Below are 6,308 nucleotides of genomic sequence, written 5' to 3'. Positions count from 1 at the left end.
ATCATTTCTATAGAATTTTAGACTTTTAAGTCATTGGTTGGAAAGGCAGACTGCCAACCATCCAAGTCAAAATAGATTGGACGTCTAGACCCGTCAATGGCAGCCAATGAGTCAATGTATAATTTTGCCATTAAATTTGATTTTTGAAAAGATCACTTCCCACACACACCTGGTCCACGTCTGAATTTATAGCTATACATTGCCCTCTACTGGCTATACTATATACATCATATTAAAGGTGAAAAATGTCAAGAAATACTAGAAATAAACACATGAAATAAAAGTTAAATTAAAATGAGAAAATTAAAAACTAAAAACAATTAAAATAAAAGACAGCAAAATACTTGCGTTGCTTGCATTAAATAAACAGTGTAGCTACATACATTTTTCATAATGTGATAATCAGTTTAAACTATCATTAGAGGTGAAAATATTAATTGGATACATTATGTAAACATTTATAGTACAGAGTGCAAAATGCATGTGAAATCAGTGTAGATATCAATATGGAAAAATCAATGGACCAGTACATCAATGGTCCAGCAGATCGAATATCAATTTCACTTAAAACAAACATGCATTCATTCATTTTTAGATGGTAATGATAAAATATTTTCACAATAAGAGCACTCATTTCCCCGGAAAGCATCCCTCCTGCTTCAAGTTTACATTTCATGGCAGGGAAATTCATACTTCATCCCTCCGCTGAGCCAACTGAGCAATGGTGATCTGTGCAGTAGCGCCACCTTGCAAGACAACACAGCATCCCCTGATGGGAGAACAGGTGTTGGACAGAGGCCAGCAGAGCCGAGCCATCGTGTATCACGCCGATGGAAGTCGTCTGGCCGGAGGGAGGCTGACCCACTCGTTTCCTAAAATAGGGCTCAAAGGATTAGTCACCACTCCAAATGTTTTAGTCGCTTATTTTGCTTAGTGGTTGCAACAGACCCAAGGCAGTGAAACATGAAATCTAGCATGCCTTACCTGGAAATGTCTTTCCACATGACTATTTTTGTTATTTGACAACTTCTCGCTACAAAGCAAACATTCAGGCAATTTTTCCGCATTGGCAATGAATGGTTCAATCCGCTGTTTTGTTGTGTTATTTTTCTCTTTTCCCATACATGGCCCATCATACAGTCACCAGTTTGTTTACAACACACCCCGCCTTGCTGAAACCTGTGTTGCAGGCTATGACGCAAATCTTCGTTGACAGAAATGTTCAAATTTATTATTCATTCTACACATTCTTACACCATTGGAAAACGTTAAGAATGTTTTTGTGACGTTTGTCCTCTTACGGAAACCGTATTAAAACAAAAAATATATTTCTCTCCCCCCATTTTCAAACATTTTTTGTCAGGGACCAATACCACCCTGGTCACAACCTGGTCCAGCTGCTGCCCTCTGGCAGACGGTACATGTCTCACAAAGCACGGACAAATAGACTTAAGGACAGCTTTTTTCCCACAACAATCAGGACTCTGAACTTGCGTTAGCACGACACACAATCCCTTCTGTGCAATAACAATGTGCAATATCTTAGATTTTGCAATATTTTAGAATTTACCTAGCCGGGATGTGACTTTTTATACTTTTATATGACTATTTATGGTTTTTTTTATTGCTGGGAAAACGCACTTTGTGGAGTAGCACCACCAATTTCGTTATATGCAACTGTGTATGATGACAATAAAGGCTTTTGATTTGATTTGATTTGAAAAAGCTCCAGGGAGCCACTAGGTCAGCGCTAAAGAGCCGTTGCATGCTTCTCCAGAACCTAGGGTTGTCGGCCCCCGCACTAGAGGTTAAGACGATCCAATGAATCAGGCAGGACCGTCTTGCTTGACTACTACTATTTCTCTGCCCAGACTGAGATATTTAAAAAGTAGTTTGAGTTTGGGAAATCATTTACTCAAGCCCCTTTACAGCTGGCTTTACAGGCAAAATGACACCAGGTATGATGATTTGCTATGTCGCCAAAGAGCCATATTGGCCAAGCTAAGGCTTGTAGTTGCCGTTAATGGCTCGGATATAATATTTTATGTCCCGCTGATATAGCCACAGTGCTTAACTCGGGATGTAAAAAATAGTCAGGCCCATTCATTTTGAGTATAAACACTTCACGTTGCTTGAGGACACAGATAATGCCGTATGTGTCATTCGCGTCTATTTGAATGTTGGACGAGAGCTAAGGGATTGCTGCTTTAGACATAATGATGGCACACGCCGTTTGGCTGAGAGTAATAGGTCGCTTTATTGTAAAGCGCCATCATTACACTTTTACACACTGGACTTACATTCGTCCAGGCGCACCATTCCACCCCCTACATACACACACACACACACCCACCGTACATGCCTATCCAAAGCCATTACAAGCACACGCGGAAAAAGGCCTCATTTGAGGGAAGCAATAAAGCCTTTAATCATTTTATTACCAAAAGAGTATTTAACAAGTGGGTAATGAAACGCCAAAGGCAGGTGAGCTGAGTTTAACCTTCATAGAAGGAAGCCATGTATCACGTTGCCCCCGAGGCATGATGGGACACAAATGTCATCCTCCATTATCCAGCACACCTGAAGTGTGGCGTAGCACGCGTGGCAGGCGGGCGTTTCGCTTTGCAAGGCGAAGCTGACTGGGGAAAATTAGAAGGAATTCAATTAATGGATGTTTTTTACGCACCAGGGAGAGGGCAAGCTACACCACACACACACACACACACACACACACACACGCATACACACACACGCATACACACATACACACGCATACACACACACGCATACACGCATACGCATACACACACACACACACACACACACACACACACACACACACACACACACGTGCTATATGCGTTCACCTTTGAACGATTGCTACATGCAAGCTCGTGATGGGCAGGATGCCATAGTGAGTTTCCCCACCATATGGTGGTGTTTTTCTTCTTGGATAAAAGTTGTTTACATTAAACCTATCATACAGTAATCATGACTTTTTTTCAAGTTAATTCGCCCTTCCCAGTCGACATGCCAAATGGCACTGAAAGGTGAGCGTTCACATCCAATCCGACAAGTTAAAAGGAACTCAATGTCTATTGTTGGCAATTGCAGGCAGTGAACTGTACTTTAATTTAAGTAAATATGCAATAATTGGCTGAATACAGGGATGGAACTTGATTCGTCACTGTGGCGTGTAGCTAACTGAGGTAAACATCCTTAAATTGGAATGAATAAAATTGATTTTTACAGTTCAACACTGATGTTTTTGAAACCTTTCATACATTTGAGTGACAATCATTCTTTTTAATAAAGTGGTGAGTATTTTTCAGGTTGGCATTTGGCATAAAAAGTCAATTTTTGGAAACCACTCAAGACTGTTAAAATGTCAAATCTCCAGTTCTGATTCCTGCTTCTTCTTTGGGGGTCAATTAGGGGGAAAGTGAGGGAGACACTTTCAGTCTGTCGCCATAAAAGAACCAGATCTCACTACCTGGCTGTCAATTGTGCATATAATATACCATTTAACTCGCTCTGCGAATCAGTGTGTGTGTGTGTGTGCGCTCGTGCAAAAGAGACAGTGTGAAGGTGCAACGTGTGCAGTATTTAGCCATCGTAGAATGAAAACAGTGATACATTAGTCACCAAAAAAGCAATCGGCAAGGAGAAAAATAGCTCCAAATACCTCAAATTACCTCAAACAATTTATATGACACACGAGAATAATTTATGCAGAACAAAAATACTCTATTTTTAATAACACGCTTCCGTGGTACTTATAGAGCAACTGCCTACCAAAGTTAATTGAAAAGTGTCCTGCAGCTCATTTGCATAAAAAACACATTTAAAAGGTGAAAAATTATAAATAAATATGTGACCACCTGTGAAATATGGCTTTTGGCCTGCTGGTCATTTATAACTTTGCCTTTAATTATGTGACAGGCTGGGCTTGTGGAACTCTAATGAGAGGCTGGAGTGATGGAGAGGTCATTTTTTGCATGGCTATGACTATTTCAGTGCCATTGACAGATATAGCCGTCCAATTTCTTTGAACTGAGAGGCTTGAGTGTTCTTTCGTTAACAAGTCCAGTTGTATTGACCATAATACGCGTCCAATCATGAGGCTATTATCATTTAGATGTGAAGTGAAATGGATGGATTGGCAGCGAATGCACATTTGTTCATTGGGTGTTTCTACTTCAAATGAATTGCACATTTATCGCCATCAATGGCAGCCAATGATTCAAAATTTCAATAATCATAAATAATAAAAACTGCTTCAAATGAACTACGATCACCCGGTAACCAAACAAAATGAGATGTAATACGACCATCTTTTGGATAACTGGATGAACCACATCATAAATCCACAATTAATCAATCAGCAATCGATGCATATACATCTGTAGAATATATCTGCCAAATTTCAAGATATGTACCTCTAATGTAATGCTTCTGGGCGCTCCACAAATATTCCAATCATAACAATATTAAAGTAAAAATTTTAATGACCAAAAACAGTCCCTTGCTTAAAGGGCTAAAAATGACAGCATATGACAGCCTCCTCCTCTGTCTTCCTTATTCTCTTCTTCCTTTTATGCATCAAGAAAACAGCTTGTGTAGCCCCGCAGGTACAAAATTCACCTTCACTCTCGTTCACTTCCTCTCTCCACATCTCCTTGTTTAACCCTACATTGAGGCGGGAGGGGAGGATGGACGACGATTGGTCACCAGCTCACTAAGTCCTATTATAAGCAGAAGAAGACCATATTTCACCCCCCAAGAACTATTACAAGACAGACAAGCAAGCGGGGGCTAATCCCTGGGCTGAAATTAGCAAACCGAAGGGTTAGCGGCAGAAACGGAGGGGGAATAGAAAACGAGAGGGGGTGGCTCACTGAGCCCTGCTAGAGGCAACTTGTCCACGGGGATAATTACAAGATGCTCCTGGGATCGCTCCGTCCGTCCTTCTATCTGTCTGTCTCTCTGGGTCGGCCTTCATTTTTTTGATGGCTCTATTTTCAACAAGGGGACCCACACTTCTCCCCTTCGCCGTCTATGTGTGTGCGTGTGTCCTTCCCTTTTGTGTCTCCTGTGCTTCAGTTACATAGTAGTAAAAGCTATTAAAATTGAAATTGTTCCAGGGGCAGTGAACGGATGGGGAAGAGAAGTGACACACTCTACTGGCATGTGTGTGCGCCCACACAGACCCACAGGCGAGCTCCACTTGCACTGTCGACTTGGCGTGCAAACAGCAAAAGTCATACCCAAACAGTTTAAGAGGTTCAACTTTGCATTTTCTTATTGATGAAAAAATGCACATTGCAATAGGGACACATTTTTAGTCAATACAAAACTGATCTCGCCTGAAATTTTGGAACTGTAGACTAAATTATGAAAAATACAGCACTTAATGTGCTTGTTTCATGAAAAATAAAAAAATGGCACTAAATGAAATTAAAGAAACAAGCGTGACTGCAATGCTGACCCAATTGCTTGATAGAAAACAGTATATGACTATCACAAAAAAAGATACACTAATGTAATTTCAATTGGTAGTAAATAGTAGGAACATATTATGCATCTTAATTGTGAAGAAAAAAAGGCACCTGGCTGCTTTTTAGAATGAAGATGGCAATTTTTGTTTTTATCAGCATTAAAATCCTACTCAACAGAATTATTGCACAATGCTATTTAACTTTTACAACTACTCTAAAATTGAGAAAATAAACTAGTATCCCCTTTGAAGTGATCCGTGAGGTTTAACCAGCACACCAAATTCTCTCTAAGGAAACAGTGACTTTGAAAATACTGGACGCAAACACACACATACGCCTACCTGCAAAAAAAGACTAACAGGGCACAGTCATTTATCATTTTTCCAAATATAACAAGTAACAAAAAAGGGGAAAAGCTAAAAAAAAAAACTTTAACACACAAACTTTACCTTTTTCTGTGGTGGTCATTAAAAATTGAAGCAGATTTTTAACTAAAATCTTGTTTTGCCAAAAAGTTTGGGAACATCCCAAAGTTTTTGGGTCGAACCCGGAGAAAATCCTCAATAGCACGGGAAAATCTGCTAACTTCATATATGAACACAGCAAAGATTGAACCCTGTCTCTAAACCACTTATCCTCACAAGGATCACGGTGGGTGCTGAAGCCTACCCCAGCTAACTACAGGTACGAGGCGGGGGACACCCTGAATCGGTGGCCAGCCAATCGCAGGGCACAAGAAGACAGACAAATATTAGTTGCATTTCCTAGGGGCAATTGAGTGTGTTCAACCAGCCTACCCTGCACTGGAAT

The 6,308-nt window shown here is 40.4% G+C and overlaps 1 protein-coding gene across 4 annotated transcripts in view; it reads right to left on the bottom strand.

Moving 5' to 3' along the window:
- Positions 1–141: 141 nt before the first annotated feature.
- The window catches only part of spata17 (spermatogenesis associated 17), a 62,510-nt gene continuing 56,343 nt past the window's right edge, over positions 142–6,308 (bottom strand). The window contains exon 10 of one of the 4 annotated variants that reach the window (XM_077590668.1): positions 142–872. The gene's annotated coding sequence lies outside the window, so the exon portion shown is untranslated. Of the gene's footprint in view, positions 873–2,430; positions 2,640–4,605; positions 4,690–6,308 lie in introns of those variants that run through there. The other 3 variants (XM_077590681.1, XM_077590660.1, XR_013297852.1) reach the window with 3 other exon arrangements.

This window comes from Stigmatopora argus, chromosome 2 (genome assembly GCF_051989625.1).
Source record: "Stigmatopora argus isolate UIUO_Sarg chromosome 2, RoL_Sarg_1.0, whole genome shotgun sequence".
NCBI classification, from domain to species: domain Eukaryota; kingdom Metazoa; phylum Chordata; class Actinopteri; order Syngnathiformes; family Syngnathidae; genus Stigmatopora; species Stigmatopora argus.
The sequence above is the reverse complement of the archived record's forward strand: the minus strand, read 5'-3'. Positions and strand labels throughout refer to the sequence as shown.